Raw genomic sequence first — 16,339 nt, 5'->3', positions numbered from 1 at the left:
TTCGACAGAGTTGTACCTATAGTAATAGGATTTAATGGTACATTTTTTTTTATACTCTTAAATGCTTTTCTGATTCTGTATATGTGCAAACAGCATATTTTCAGCTTTATTTTTTTATATAAAATGTCTGTGTTACTTTGGCAAATAGTAAAAAATCTGTTTTATTGAGAATTTGGTGCCAGTAGATATCATTTTCACTAATAATTCAAATACGCAAAAGTAAAGAAAGTAGTAACCTGTCCAATCAGCAAATTAGAAACGTTTCATGTACCTGTGGTACCTAAGGTCTCATTACGTAATTATCAGTGCCAAAATGGGTGCATAACGTACCTAACTGTGACACACTAAAACAAGCAATACGAAGGTGTTTTTGTAGCATCCCTTCGATGCAATCTGCCTAAAATAATTAGTTGTCATTTTTCTGTCTCTTAGGATTTAAAGTCCTGTCTTCTTGCAATGAAGTTGGGACTTTAAATCCTTTTACCTCTCTTACTCACTTACTGCTCATATATTTCTAGCATACTGTTTGCGTCTTTAGATGAGAATTTCTTCCCAAGTCATTTGCTATTAAATCATAAAATCCTTCCCAATTACCGTTCCAGCTTGTTTAACAGTGTTACTTCAAATTTCACTCAACTCTCAGTTTCGTCGGTCTAATCATGATAATAATTTAAACATGAATTACCAAAGCAAACCTCATAATTTTCTCTTACCTTATTCAGTCTCTTCAGGTCTTGGACTTATCTCCATCATCAGGTTCTGTAAAGACGAAAAAAAAAGATATATATTTATCCCCTAAAAAAATACAATATATATTTAAAATACAGAAATGCAAGAGAAGATAAAGATGAGGTTCAATAGAAAACTCTAATGCTGAAGGCAGTGTTGTCTGTATTCAAAGTAGGTGGCAGTTTCTATATGCAAAATGTCTCTAATGAACAGCTCGGTTTATATATATATATATATATATATATATATATATATATATATATATATATATATATATATATATATATATATACAAAATACTAAAATCAGAGTGATTGAAATTAATGTTACAAAATACTAAAATCAGAGTGATTGAAATTAATGTTACAAAAGTCATGTCAGTATACTCTTGTGAAGAAATGAGACGGCTTAGGCAGTGGTAGAAAGGTCACTGAACTTATTTCTTTGTGTTCAGAACCTTTTGCACATAACAGTTTCGTTAAACTATCCACACATTCGGATATACAAATTTGTATACATCATCGAAACACTTCATTAATGAAGGACTCTCAACTTGAATAAATTGATAATTGAAAAATTTATATGGCAAAAGAATACCACTCGAACTCTTGTATCCTTAAATTACTTTGTATTTATCAGTTATATATATATATATATACAGTATATAATATATATATATATATATATATATATATATATATATATATATATATATATATATATATATATATATATATATATATATATATATATATATATATATATATATATATATATATATATATATATATATATATATATATATACATTATTTATTATTGAATACATTCTATACCTAACCTCACATCGCCATTGCATGGGGCCGTTTTCATGCACTCGGTTAAGAGTTTATATTGTACTCTGTAAAGTAGCAATATCAGTAAGATTTTTCTATGCAAATTTAGTATAGTCTGGTGGATAATGCATTGCGGATTGGTCTATCGTAATGTTGCCTGTAAAGCAACCAGCTGGGCGATCCGAACTATAAACAGATAATTTCTTGGCAAATGTTTCAGCGTCAGTTTTGTTGTTTGTTTATCAAATGTCTAGATTGTCACTTAATTTCTATATATTTTTATATGAGACTTTATCTAAGCCCCGATCCTGTTCATAGTTAGCCTTCTTTTTGCAAACTAAGCAAACTTAGCTTAGGGTATAGCAACTGACTTTTTTTCCTCTTTGTAGTTAAATCTCTCCCAGTTCTACGGTCTCAGTTTATCGCTGTTTGAAATGGGAAGAGAAAAATTTTAGAAAAGGAAATTAGTAGAGATTACTTCAAACGCGTGTAATTTTGTTGGTGCACTTATTCTCCTATTCTGCGATGATCACATTCTACTGTTCCGTTCTTTCCGTTTTTGTAGAAAGAGCTCACGCAATAATTTTTCACCTTTGCCTTACATATTGTCTTCATCTTGGTGTCTTTCTTTGTCACCTACCATTTGGAACTAATTCGCTTTGCATTAAAGCAGGCAGTTTTTACTTTGCAACAAAGGCCTCTGTAGGGGAATAACGTTTAGTGTGTCGTGCAACACTCACAGTAGACAGTATTAAAAGCCGCATTGATTTCTACCCGTTAATCTTCACCAGTTCCCTTTGACCTACTCCATACTAAATTGTCCAACTCCTCGAACTTTAGTTGCTCTATATTCTCACCTTTCGGTCAAGAGCAGATTTTTCTGACGAACCATAAGGAATTGTAAAACTGTTACCGAGTGTTCTCGTTCATCTTATTCATAAAAATAAGAATCCATGTCGAAAGAATTTCATAAACGACTTAGTTTTAACTGGAGACTTCAGGTTACTGAAATAGTGGTATGTACAAATTACTCGAAAAGTTTTTTTATTCTTAAAAACTGAAAAAAATATCTTGGTAGAATTTTCGTAAATATAACGCGTATAACTAAGCCTTTTATCTCTATAAAATGAAGATGTTCAGTGGCTCTCGACGTTGCGTAATCCCGAATTTTACGATGTGGGTTATTGCATTCGTAAACGATTTGAAGAGCACACTTGGCCAATATACCCGGAAGCAATGTGATCATACGAGATAGAAAACGAACGTTCAATCTCCTCCGGAGATTTTCCAATATGTGCTGAACTTGCAATATTCAACCGCAAATTCCAGTGATTTGTGCAAATCGAAATTCTCTCTCGCATATTGATTGAGTAAATGTACTCGGTTTCGAAAATCGTATAAGACATTTTCTCTGGTACACAGTAAAGAAGATGTGAACATTAAAGATTGGTAACTTCTTCTTTCGCTTTCCTGTGCGATGAATATTAACAGTATTTAGATTTTACAGACCAATTGTCCTGTATTATACGTATCAATGTTATGTGAGTACAAAGCTACAAGTGTTTGTGTACATTATTTCATATTTTCCGAAATACTTCCAGTTGTCAATGGAAAGAAATGCATAGGTGAACGAAAATTTCAAAACAACAAATAAGAAAAAGAAATGTCTTTTTTATTCGTGACTTGAGAGGAAAGGAAAAAAGAAAAAGCGAAAAAGAGAAGAGGGGAGAAATAGAGAGAGAATGCAATTAGTTCATCGTGCCAAGCAAAATAACTTTATTTGAATGATTTCAGCAAAAAAGACTTCATCATTTTACGATATCCTCTATTAGAGATTTTTCTGGGTAATATAAAAGAAGATATTTTTATGACTGGCCTGGATTAGCAATAATAGCTCATAACTCAATATCTCTCAGAAATGATCTAACATTAAAGCTCGTAAAAATGAAAGAAAACCAACTAGCGATTGATTGATTTATGAAAATTAGGCTATAAAGCCAAGCACTTGGGAACTTGCTACCTACCATTTAGCGCTTAAGACAGTGAAAAGACGGGGTTGAGGCGGACTGGAAGATGGAAGAAAGGAAGAGGGAATGGGGTAAAGTAAAAGGCTGAAAAGTGGGTGCAGTGTAACTCGCGTGGACGGCACCATGCCCCTGCGGAAACCATCTAGTAATTACACAACTCGAACTTGATATTTACACTTAGGTAGCCATGAGCGTTAGATATGCATGGGATTTTCTGCGGTACGGTCTTTACCGCCTTAATGACGACATTATGATGTTTAAGTAACTTCCGTATCAGAATATTTCAGCAAAAAAATACTAATAGTACTCATAGTACATATATATATATATATATATATATATATGTATATATATATATATATATATATATATATATATATATATATATATATATATATATATATATATATATATATATATATATATAAAAACATATATAGCTCCTCACCGGGTGGGTGGGTTCCGTTCTCAGCAAGCACACTGCTGGCCCAGCGTTCGAATCTCCGACCGGCCAGCGAAGAATAAGAGGAGATTATTTCTGGTGATAGAAATTCATTTCTCGCTATAATGTGGTTCGGATTCCACAATAAGCTGTAGGTCCCGTTGCTAGGTAACCAATTGGTTCTTAGCCACGTAAAATAAATCTAATCCTTCGGGCCAGCCCTAGGAGAGCTGTTAAATCAGCTTAGTGGTCTGGTTAAACTAAAGTATACTTAAGTACATAATTTTCTTTTAAAGATAAAGATTTTTTCAAGTGAATTATTATCATGTTTTGATGCTTCGTCTTAAAGCTTTACTATTTCTCTGGACGAATTTTACTGTTTGTTGTCATACATGTGCTTCGTTATGTGTCACTGATTTTTATTTAACATCATCTTGAAATTTCAATATATTCTAAATAAATTTTACTCCAGTTTTAAATTGTAGCAATTTTATGAGACTTTACTTTATATTTCCTAAAATAGCAATCATATTAACCTTGTTTACAATCATATCCCTCTAAAATATAAATAGCACTATAGGTAATTATGATCGAAATGAGCAAAAAAATTTTTTTTTTTTTTTTTGCATTCATTAATAAAAATTTATATAAAGTCTACTTATTAATAAAAATTCTACATCTGTTCTTCAAGCTAAGACATGCATATAATTAAACGTAATAAATTATTAATCAGGGGTTCATTAATATTTCAGGATTCCCTTCATATCTCATTATCGCATTCAGTTCCACCCATTCCATGGGACAAAGGCGTCAATAAATAACTATTTTGATGAATATGTTTGCAAAATATTCTGTTAGTGTTCTTACAATTTAATGAAATTAATTTTCTATTAAACATAATTATGACTCTATTAGTAATAATTTTTTGAATTTTGTAAAGAGCAGTGGTAAATAATTCTGTAATGAAACTTTTTACGGATAATAGTGTTAACAATGATTAAAGTGTTCGCCCTTAAGTAAATCTCAGTGTTTTTGTTTTATGGAAATCGAAAGCAACAAAAAGGATTTAATCCATAAGAGAAATTGTTTTATCCCTAAAAGCGAAGGAATTCGAAAGAATGGTTAATTCTATAGAGAGAGGTTTTAATAAATCTTCTCTTTTTATAATGATTAAAGTTGTCCCGATTCTGATATGTATGTTTCGGTTTTGTAGTTACCATTCCATATGGAATCTCATAATTTTGTAAAGGGATATTTTATTAAATAGCAAAGTTCTCTGATTTGCTGAGCTTTTGTTCAAATCGATATGATTTTCATTTTTAATTCTAGCACCTAACGAAGTATAGTAAGCAGCAACTTGTTTATTTAGGCAGAAAATTAATGTCTCCTGTACTTAGGCAAGTAATATTTCATTCCATAATGGTTGTTGTTTATTATTTAGATGAAGATAATCGCAGTCTGGTAAGGAACTATAATACCAAAACAAAACACACCTCTTCTTTTTAAGTTATTTAAGGCGATGGCAGTATAAAACAATGCTTGCCTCTACAGGAGGTGAAAGTAGCATTACAAAATGTCACCCTTTCTTACAACAGGATCTATAAAGACAATGGCAGCATGAAAGAATACTCTCCCCAGAACGTGACAGCAGCATAATAGATTGCTAGCCTGGCATGCACCGGGATCCATCGAGGAGATGGCAGCATAATAGAATGCTGGACTCCCTCAATGGTGATAGCAGAATAAATGAGTGCCGGTTTGGTGTGAACTGGTATCCAGTGAGGTGATGGCAGCATGAAAGAATGCTGGCCTCCCTAGAAGGTGACAGCACCTTAACAGATAGACATCCTCGTTTCCACCAGTATCTGTAGAAGATATGGCATAATAAAAGAATTCTGGTGAGACCAGGATATCAGAGTGCTAGTCTGGGAGCACTGTGATCCATTTTGGAGATGGTGGCATAAAAGAATGCTGGCACCAGTATCTGTAGAAGATATGGCATAATAAAAGAATTCTGGTGAGACCAGGATATCAGAGTGCTAGTCTGGGAGCACTGTGATCCATTTTGGAGATGGTGGCATAAAAGAATGCTGGCCTCTCCAGGAGGTGACAGCACCGTAACAGAGTGCCAGTCTGGTGTGCAACTGTATCCATCGAGGCGATGATAGCATAAAAGATGCTGACTTCTGCAGGATGTGACAGCAGCGTATCAGAGAATTAGCCTCTTGTGCACCAGGATCCTTAGTGGTGATGAGAGCATAAAAGAATGCTGGCATCTCCAGGAGGTGACAGCAGTGTATCAGAGTGCCAGCCTCAGGTGCAATGGGATCCATAGAGGTGTTGGCTGCTTAAAAGTATTCTGGCTTCCCTACGAAGTGATAGCATCACCATAGAGTGCCAGCATGGCATACAAAGTGATCCAAAGAGTCAGTGGTGGCATAACAGAATGCTGGCTTCCCTAGGTGACAGAAGCATAAAGGTCAATCATTGGGTGCAGTGGGATCCACTGAGGCAATGGCAACAAAACAGAATGCTGTCTTGCCTAGTAGGTGAGAGGAGAATAGCAGAATGCCAGCTTGGAGTGCAAAGGGATCCAGAGGGGCAATTGCAGAAAAAAAGAATGCTGATTTCCCAAGGGAGTGATAGCAGCATAAAAGAGTGCCAGCCTTGTGCACACAGGGATTCCTAGAAGAGATGGCAATATAAAAGAATGATGGCCTAACCAGGAAGTGACAGCAGCATATATGAGTGCCAGCCTCGGGTGCACCTGGATCCCTAGAGGAGAAGGCAGCATAACAAAATGCTCACCTCTCTAGGAGGTGAGAGAGACATATTAGAGTGCTTGCCTCGGTATCCCTAGAGATGATGACAATTTAAAATATTGCTTGCCCACGTGGGAGGTGAAAGAAGCATATCAGAGTGCCAGCCTTGGGTGCACTGGAATCCCTACAGGCTATGGCAGCTTAATAGAATGCTGGTCTCCCTAGGAGTTGAATGCTGCATTTCAGAGTGCCAGCCTGGCATGTAATGGGATTCATAGAGGCGTTGGCAGCATAAGATCCAAGTGCAAGAAATATGAAGAAATTATGATGTCCGGTAGCGGGAAACGAACCTGCGCTACCATAATCACGACGAGGTCACGTTGCTGACCTAACCACGAGAAGGATCCCGCTACCTGACATCATAGTTTCTTCATATTTCTTGCACTTGGATCTTAAGACTTTGCAGTGACAAGGGTATTCCAAAAACACGAAGAATACGAGAAGTTTAAGAGGCATTGTGGCTATATATAATTTATATATATATATATATATATATATATATATATATATATATATATATATATATATATATATATATATATATATATATATAATGTATATGTATGTGTGTGTGTGTATATATATATATATGTGTGTGTGTGTATATATATATATATATGTGTGTGTATACACACACACACATATATATATATATATATATATATATATATATGTGTGTGTGTATATATATATATATATATATATATATATATATATATATATATATATATATATATATATATATATATATATATATTTGTAATAGCCACAAAACCCTCTTAACTTCTCAAATTCTTCGTGCTTTTTTGAATACCCTTGTCACTGCAAAGTCTTGAAATCCAAATGCAAGAAATATGAAGAAATTCCTTCTTGAAAATCTAATCAAGAAGCAAAAATACTCATAAAGTCTTCTTAGAATTTTTAAGTATAGTATTTGAAAACTAAGACATTTATTCATAGGCAAACAAACATATATACAGTGTATATATATATATTTATATATATATATATATATATATATATATATATATATATATATATATATATATATATATATATGTAATATATATATAATATATATATATATATATATGTTTGTTTGCCTGCCTATGAAAAAATGTTTTCGTAGTTTTCAAATACTATACTTAAAACTTCTAAGAAGGCTTCATGAGTATTTTTGCTTTATAATTAGATTTTCAAGAAGGATCTCTCCACTTTAAATCTTAATGCACGTTGAGTCAAAGGACATAAGACCTACAATGTTTATTTTGAGGTGAAAGTCCGTGTATTGTATGACACTAGTAGTCCCAGTTTTAATCAGAGTTGTTGTTTTTACATTGCACTGGCTAGCCAGGTTTAAAAGCAGTTTCCCATTACTTAGTGAGAAATGAAAGTATACATTCTTAATAGATCTCCTGCATTAACATCTCTTATATGGGTTGCTTATAGATTATTGTAGAGCTTTGCGTGTATCCCTGTTCCTAGGGTGATTATGAAATGTCATAAAATTTGGTAAAAGTTGTGGGAAATAACGTTTCCTGAATTTATATAAGTCCAAAATGCTCCCGCTAAACTGACAAGTAACAAAGAAGGAGTTTAACTCAAGTGTGGAAAATAAGCCGTTTACATCGTTGTCAAAATAATGAGAAAACATTTATGGTGTAATTGATGGCATTTGTACCACACAAGTACACCCTCTCTTTGGCTCAAGCTGATGTAAAATGATAGTTGGCGGTAGATATTTATAATGCATTCATAGTGGCAACAAAAACAACTGACTTGGACACACAGGTGTTACGGAAAAAACATTCTTTTTATCTCACTATCTACCCATCTGTCTACTTATAAAGATAGATAAGTAGTCACCAGATATAGACACCCTCTCTCATAGATAGCTATGTAGTCACCAGATATAGACACCCTCTCTCATAGATAGCTCTCACCAGATCTCACTCTCTCTCTCTCTCTCTCTCTAGTGCTTTGTTGTTGGGAGAGCGTCTCGCTTACGACTGGACGAGACGTGTTCGAAACGGAACAAGGAGGGACAGATGGGATCATTTAAAAAAAAAAAAAAAGTGGTGTATCGCTGTTGAACTAAGTAGTACAGATACCTAGCTGTTAGGCCACTGTTGCTGGTCGAAGCTGGGGTGGGAAAAAGGAGTGAAAAGAAATGAGACTATATATATATATATATATATATATATATATATATATATATATATATATATATATATATATATATATATATATATATATATATATATAGATAGATAGATAGATAGATATGAGAATCTATTAATAACTTATTATCACTTTTGTATGCTTGTCACTGATATTATATATTGTATATATATTACATATATATATATATAGATAGCTAGATATGATGATATATTTTTTGTATATATATATATATATATATATATATATATATATATATATATATTTATATATATATATATATATATTATATATATATGTGTGTGTTGTGTGTGTGTGTGCGAGTGTGTGTATTGCTTGTGTGTGTGTACGTATGTCTATTTATGTATGTAAATAATCCAGACGTTTGTGTTCAGTAACTAATCAAAATATCAACTAAACGGAAAGGCCTCGAGGAGCTACTCACACCACGGGGTGAAACCATTCATAGATATTCAGTAGAGTAGACCGACCAAAACACCCCTACTCTCTCTCTCTCTCTCTCTCTCTCTCTCTCTCTCTCTCTCTCTCTCTCCAGGCAGCTCATCTTATCGTGTACAGGAAACGTTTCTGTACCCTTCCAGGATGTCAACTTTATCCATTCGTTTCTCAGCTGAGTTTCCTCTTTAATCTCCTCTCTGAAAACATTGGCGATGGAATGCCTCCCCCTTTCCTGGCTGTGAATCCTTTGCAAGCGACGCTCTGCTGATTCAAAGGGACCTCTGACGAAATTAGAAAGTGTTTTCCAACCTCTCGTTTCCGTCTATATCTCGATTTCGACTCTGGGGCCAATTTCGGCCAGTGGCCGATTTTGAAAGCTGAGGCGTTGACGTCTTATCTGTTACAATTCACGATATTTACATCATCGCAGTCCTTGTTGTTTTTCATGTTCAGACTGTGCACAGAATTTACCCGAGTTGATTTTCGATTTATAAGCTTTCATAAGTACAGCGTCAGTGCCGCAGTGTTATCACGTCTGAAAATCAAAGCAGCAGTTCAGGGTTGGGTAGTAAAGGTAAGCAGGAATATTTTGCTTAATGTAAGTGAATTACATTATTAACAAAAATATACATCAATGCTTTATATTAATTTTCTTTGATAATATAAATCATTCTGGAATAGAAAAATTCTGGTGGTAATAAAATTGTATGAATATTATTCAATAAAGTCAGATGAATTTAAATATCGTTCATTTTTAAGTTGCAGTGTTACGGAAGAGAGATTTTCCTATCTTTTATCCTCGACTTAAATGAACTGATTTTTATACACGTTAAAAAAAGAAAGTTTAATATAAGCGATATTACTAAAACTCATTAAATATTCTAATTAAAATGGTTTTACTGGAAAAGTTTTATTCCCATAGTTTTGTATCAATTTCAGTTCTCGATATTTTAACAGTATTTAATCGCGTTGCTATATTTTTGCCATAGATATTTAACAGCTGAAGGACTCTGTTATTCCTAATATCTTTTTGATCTTTCGCCATTGTTTTTTTTAATTACTCAATCGCTTTCGAACAGCAAAAATCATATTCTTTTACATCTTCGAAACTGTATCCAAGATGCTGTGTAGTCGTAATGCCTTTAGGACTTGGGTGAGAGGTCAAAAATGTGGGTGGAGTGCTCAAACATTCTCTTAAACAGTAGCCAATCATATTTGAATTCATATGCATCACGGGAAAATGTGATTTAAAACATCGTCTATGCTTGCGTGGGAGAGAGCTTCCTACCGGTCGCATATTTGGCACGGACTTCCGAGCTGCAGAAGAACTTTAACCGCCCCGACATAAATAGTGCAGCTATGTACTTTTGACTTCTTAGCATATTGGAAGCGAGGTGAAACCCATCAAGGTTTGAAACTTATTTTCTTCGTTAATTACCGGTTATATTACCATTCACACACACACACACACACACACACACACACACACACACACACACACACACACACACACACACACACATATATATATATATATATATATATATATATATATATATATATATATATATATATATATATATATATATATATATATATATATATATATTATGTCACTGAAAAATTACATATAATGCAATCTATCTTAGAGATTTTTTTTTTTTTTTTTAAGTGTTGGAGGTTGATTTCTGAGGGGAGAAAAGTTCTCTTCTGTGGCGTTGTTGGTAGTGGTGTAGCACACGTCATCACCGACAACGCCAGAGTAGAGAAATTTTCCCCTCTCAGAAATCCACTGCGAACACTTCCAAATAAAGCTCTGTAAGATAGAAAATAAAGTTCATCCGTCAAGTGACTGGAACACGCAGTCATGATTTATAAGCACTATAAATCTCTTGCATCCTGAGTGCATCTTCCAGTCACTTGGCGGATGAACTTTATTTTCTTATTTGATTGTAAATTACACTAATATTCACAATTGTTATGTGAAACATTATTTATAAGGTCGACTATACTGGTGTGTTTGCGAGAGATATCTATGACAGATTGTATAAGGCAGTGACTTTGAGCCAGAGATAAAGACCTCTTGTCACGTAACTGATGGTACTGCTGTGTCCTTGTAATAGAAGTAACTTAGATGATGCGAATGTAGGTCAATGGAAGGCTGAATATTATATCTTCATTAAATTGCCAACTAAATTATTATTCACATAGAGCAAAAGGTTTTATGGTGTTATGTAGACAGGTGGGCAAGGAACCTTTCTGTTAAAGTATATTTCAGGCTGACTTGTACATTTATGAAAGTTATATCAAATAACAATGAAAGTTTCCAAACTGAAACATTACATGAGAATGATAAGCATAAGTACAACAGTTGTTGATGAACTGTAAATTATCTCAGAGCGTATATGATATATATATATATATATATATATATATATATATATATATATATATATATATATATATATATATATATATATATATATTTTTTTTTTTTTTTTTTTTTTTATTTACGTAGAATTTTGAGGTTATTTACTTCAAACCCTTGAAATATATAAAATCGTAAGTGCTTTTAACAGGACAGTATCTCACCAAAACATCTGGCGGCTTTGCAATAAGAATCGAAGCTGCATTGTTGCGAAAAAAACTTACCACTTTTTTGTCAATTGCTGTTTTCGTGGAAAAGGCTTCGAGCAAAGTTTTCCGGGATTTGTTTGGAAGCGAACGGGACTTGAATTTCCATTTACGTAAAATCAGTATTATTCCCGTCCGGATATCAGCAGAGATGTTTATCTCGAATTCAGAATGAACACACAAAGTTTGAAGGAAAATTTTAGAAAGTCGGCCATTCTAAATCTATTGAATTTACGTAAAATAAAAGTAATTTTCCGTTCCATTACATGGTTTGACCCAGAAGGCAGTGTACACTAATTACCGCTGTATATAAAGAGGAATGTCACGCTTATTTTATTATTTCGAGTATTTCTGTTAAGGCTTTCATTTTCTTATTGAATTTCTGTAAAAGAAAACTATTGTGCTGGCTTTGTCTGTCCGCATTTTTTTCTGTCCGCACTTTTCTGTCCGCCCTCAGAGCTTAAAAATTACTGAGCCTAGAGGGCTGCAATTGCTATGTTGATCATCCACCCTCCAATCATCAAACATATCAAATTGCAGCCTTCTGGCCTCAGTAGTTTTTATTGTATTTAAGGTTGAAGTTAGCCATAACCGTGCTTCTAGCAACGATATAGGGTAGATCACCACCGGGCCGTGGTTAAAGTTTCATGGTCCGCGGCTCATACAGCATTATACCGAAACCACCGAAAGATAGATCTATTTTCGGTGGCTTTGATTATACGCTGTAGCGGCTGTACAGAAAAATCGATTTTTACTTGTTTTATACTTGCGTACCAGTACATTGGTCATGATGAAGTGGTTCAGGATACTTTTAGCAGTTAAAATTTAATTGTCTAATGTACAGTTACCGCCATGTATTTCGGAACACTTTAAGGAACTTCATCTGCAATTTTGCTTTGTGAGCACTCATGAAGGTTCTCTTGAAGTCAAAGACAACAGTCAAATGATGAGGAAAAAATCTAGGAAAGCCTGAAAATTATGCTTGGACATTATATTCATTGTGGAGTACATCGAGACATTTTATCTTAGTGGCTGAGAAGAATACAGAATATATATATATATATATATATATATATATATATATATATATATATATATATATATATATATATATATATATATATATATATATATTGTCACGAAGTGTACCAAGTACCTAGTTATCACACAGCTAATCATGAAATCCAAAAATTTAACTCACTTCAGCCAGATACCTGAACCTCATAACAATAAAATTATGACTGAACGCTCTAAAGGTAACAGTGATCCCTTAAAACTTGCTTATCACTTGAAAAATCTAACTAGGTTTATCAAACTATGTATGAGGTATTGAAATATACTGGATAAAAAAGGGCATCACTCCATCAAACAACAATAATTGTTTCCCTTGTCTTAATTCACTTCAGTAACTGAAGGAGAACAAAATATTTTTATCACTTTGCCTGATGCACACATAAATAACCCTATTCACTAGTGGTCAACAAATGAAACACTGTTTAATCATTTTAAATATAAAATTTTATTTTTAACTTCAAAGTTTATAATTAGAATTCAAGTCTGAAAAATTTACCATTACTTGAAAACAACACAAGATTTAATTCTTAAACAAGATTAATTCACAAAACTTTAATTTATCAAGAAATTACGTTAACTAAACAAGATTCAACCTATTAAGAATTACAAAAGATTTGAAAAGGAAATCTTAACAAATGTAAATCAAATCAAGTGTGCAATTTTAAAGTATAAAAATATGTAAAATGTTAAGCAAATAATTGTTAAATCACCAACATAAAATTTTGGGTAAAATTATGAAATTGTAAACACAAGAACACACAAAAAATGCAAAAACAAGAACACACAAAAAAATGCACAAAAGATTTATCAACAATAAGTTCACCAAGGCAAAATCTACCTGACATTCTTATTTTACCATGATAAAAATAAGCAAAAACCACTTTACCTTATACAAGCTTGTATCACATTAGTAAATCCCCTGTTGCAGCTCAAAACACTCTTTTTATATGGCGCCTTTAAGACTAACAGTTTCACCAAAACTTAAATCTTAAACTATATGTCTGGAGTGTGACCACAAATTTTATTCTCTTCTGAAGGGAGAGAGGGAATAGAGAGAGAGAGAGAGAGAGACAAAACCTAACCAAACTCTAGTCTCTGTCTGGACTGAAAACAGTCTCCCAAAATTCTACTATGAGAATAAACCTATGTTGCTTGTTAGGCATTTTTTTGGAAATGGGTCGCTCTGGGAATCTTCCCTGGAAAAATGGGAATACACATGGGTGTTTTCCCCTGGAGAAGGGAAAATAAACAAGGGAATTTTTCCATGGCTCAAAAGAACTATCTAGGCCTCTCAGCTTACATTCTTTTAAATTGACAGGGGATTTCCTGTAAGTAACTTGTTCAAACAAAAAGGACTCAGGACCAACTGGCTTATCTAAACCTGTCATCCCATATCTCTTTTTAATGACAGCTTAAGTAGATAAGGAAACAAATCTTTGCTTACCCTTGCCCTGGTCAACAGATTTGATCTAAACCTGTCACTCATCTCCCTTTTAGTTGGCAACTTAAGTGGTTTGGGGACATCTCTCACAAAAAGGGAAAAATACCCTGGTCACACACCTGAAACCGAACAAACATTGTCCCACCCAGCTGTGCAAACATGACTCTCACAGAGAAATGTATCTTATAACATAGTCAACTAACCCTTTTAAGATCTGAGACCTGATAATATTTCAACACACAACACATGACAAATATAAGAGAGAATATATCAAAATTTTACAGAAAACAGATTAAATTTACAGAAAATATACGTATTATAAGAAATATAATATATAAACTCTTGCATATGTATATATATTTCACCCTCTCTCTCTCTCTCTCTCTCTCTCTCTCTCTCTCTCTCTCTCTCTCTCTCTCTCTCTCTCTCTCTCTCTCTGTGGGTGCGTAAAGACATATTCTAAGAACAAAGAAAAAGGAAACGAATAGCAATATCTCTTTCCGGATCCCATCCGAAGAGAATTATAAAAAGGATGCGTTCAAATCACTTAGTTTTCCTAAACTAATGTTAAGGATCTGCACTGAGGGCAAGAAGAAATTGTAAGACATATATACAGCGACCTATTTCAAGACTGGAGAGATTATGTGTGAGAAATTCACTTCCGATTTATTTTCAGTGAAATAAACAAGCGGATATATAGGATGAAAAGCCTTAGGAAAAATAATCCATTTCAACGGCAACAAAGGAAATTATTACATAAACAAAATGTAGTTTGTGATGCAAGTATCATATACCATTACTATTTCAAGAAGCAGTAACATTCAGAGTTTAGAAAGGGTAAAATGTTGATTTGCAAAGCGTGGAAATAAATGAGCAAGCATGTGTACAAATAAGTAGCCAACAGTAAAAGAGAAAATAAATTCAAAGCTTTGTTGGAAAATATGATAGGGAATTTAATGAGATAGAGAGAAATAAAGTCTAATTTTACCCCACTCCATAAATGTCCACTAAAATCATAAACATTATTCAAGCAGTGATTTATGCCATCGTTATTTCTGATTTTCAGTAAACAACTTGGTTAAACCATTCTTAAAAGGGGAGTTCATTTTTTTATTATTAATTCTTTGGATATTTCCGGTTCATATTTCACATTTCAGTTTTCTGTAAAAGAAAACCACTGAGATGGTTTTGTCTGTCCGTCCGCACTTTTTCTGTCCGCCCACAGATCTTAGAAACTACTGAGCCAAGAGAGCTGAAAATTGATGTTGATCATCCATCCCTCAATCATCAAACATACCAAATTGCAGCCCTCTAGCCTCAGTAGTTTTCGTTTTATTGAAGGTTAAAGTTAGCCATGACTGTGCGTCTGGCACCGCTATAGGTGCCAGTAACACAGGCCACCACCAGGCTTTAGCTGAAAGTTTCATGGGCCGCAGCTGAGATTTTCATGGCTGAGAGTTCATACAGCATTATACGCTACACAGAAAACTCGATTACACCGAAGAAACTTCAGTGCATATATTTTACGTGTTTATCATGTTTCGATAAATGAAGAAATGATACGAATAGATTTAATCTATTACAGAGCATTTACCCTTTTCAGACAAAATCTTACAGCCTGAATAAGTTGAAGGAAGTCATTTACGGAATTTCGTTGTGGATTCTTATTTTCAAGAATTGGCCTAATGAGACCAA

The 16,339-nt window shown here is 33.6% G+C and overlaps 1 long non-coding RNA gene across 2 annotated transcripts in view; it reads right to left on the bottom strand.

Moving 5' to 3' along the window:
• Positions 1-222: 222 nt before the first annotated feature.
• Positions 223-16,339, bottom strand: part of LOC136825021 (uncharacterized) — a 275,262-nt gene continuing 259,145 nt past the window's right edge. For both annotated transcript variants that reach the window (XR_010849211.1, XR_010849210.1), the window contains exon 5: positions 223-759. This is a non-coding gene — a long non-coding RNA (uncharacterized lncRNA). The remainder of the gene's footprint in view (positions 760-16,339) is intronic.

This window comes from Macrobrachium rosenbergii, chromosome 36 (genome assembly GCF_040412425.1).
Source record: "Macrobrachium rosenbergii isolate ZJJX-2024 chromosome 36, ASM4041242v1, whole genome shotgun sequence".
Lineage (NCBI taxonomy): Eukaryota > Metazoa > Arthropoda > Malacostraca > Decapoda > Palaemonidae > Macrobrachium > Macrobrachium rosenbergii.
This window is presented reverse-complemented; position numbering and strand designations above follow the sequence as displayed.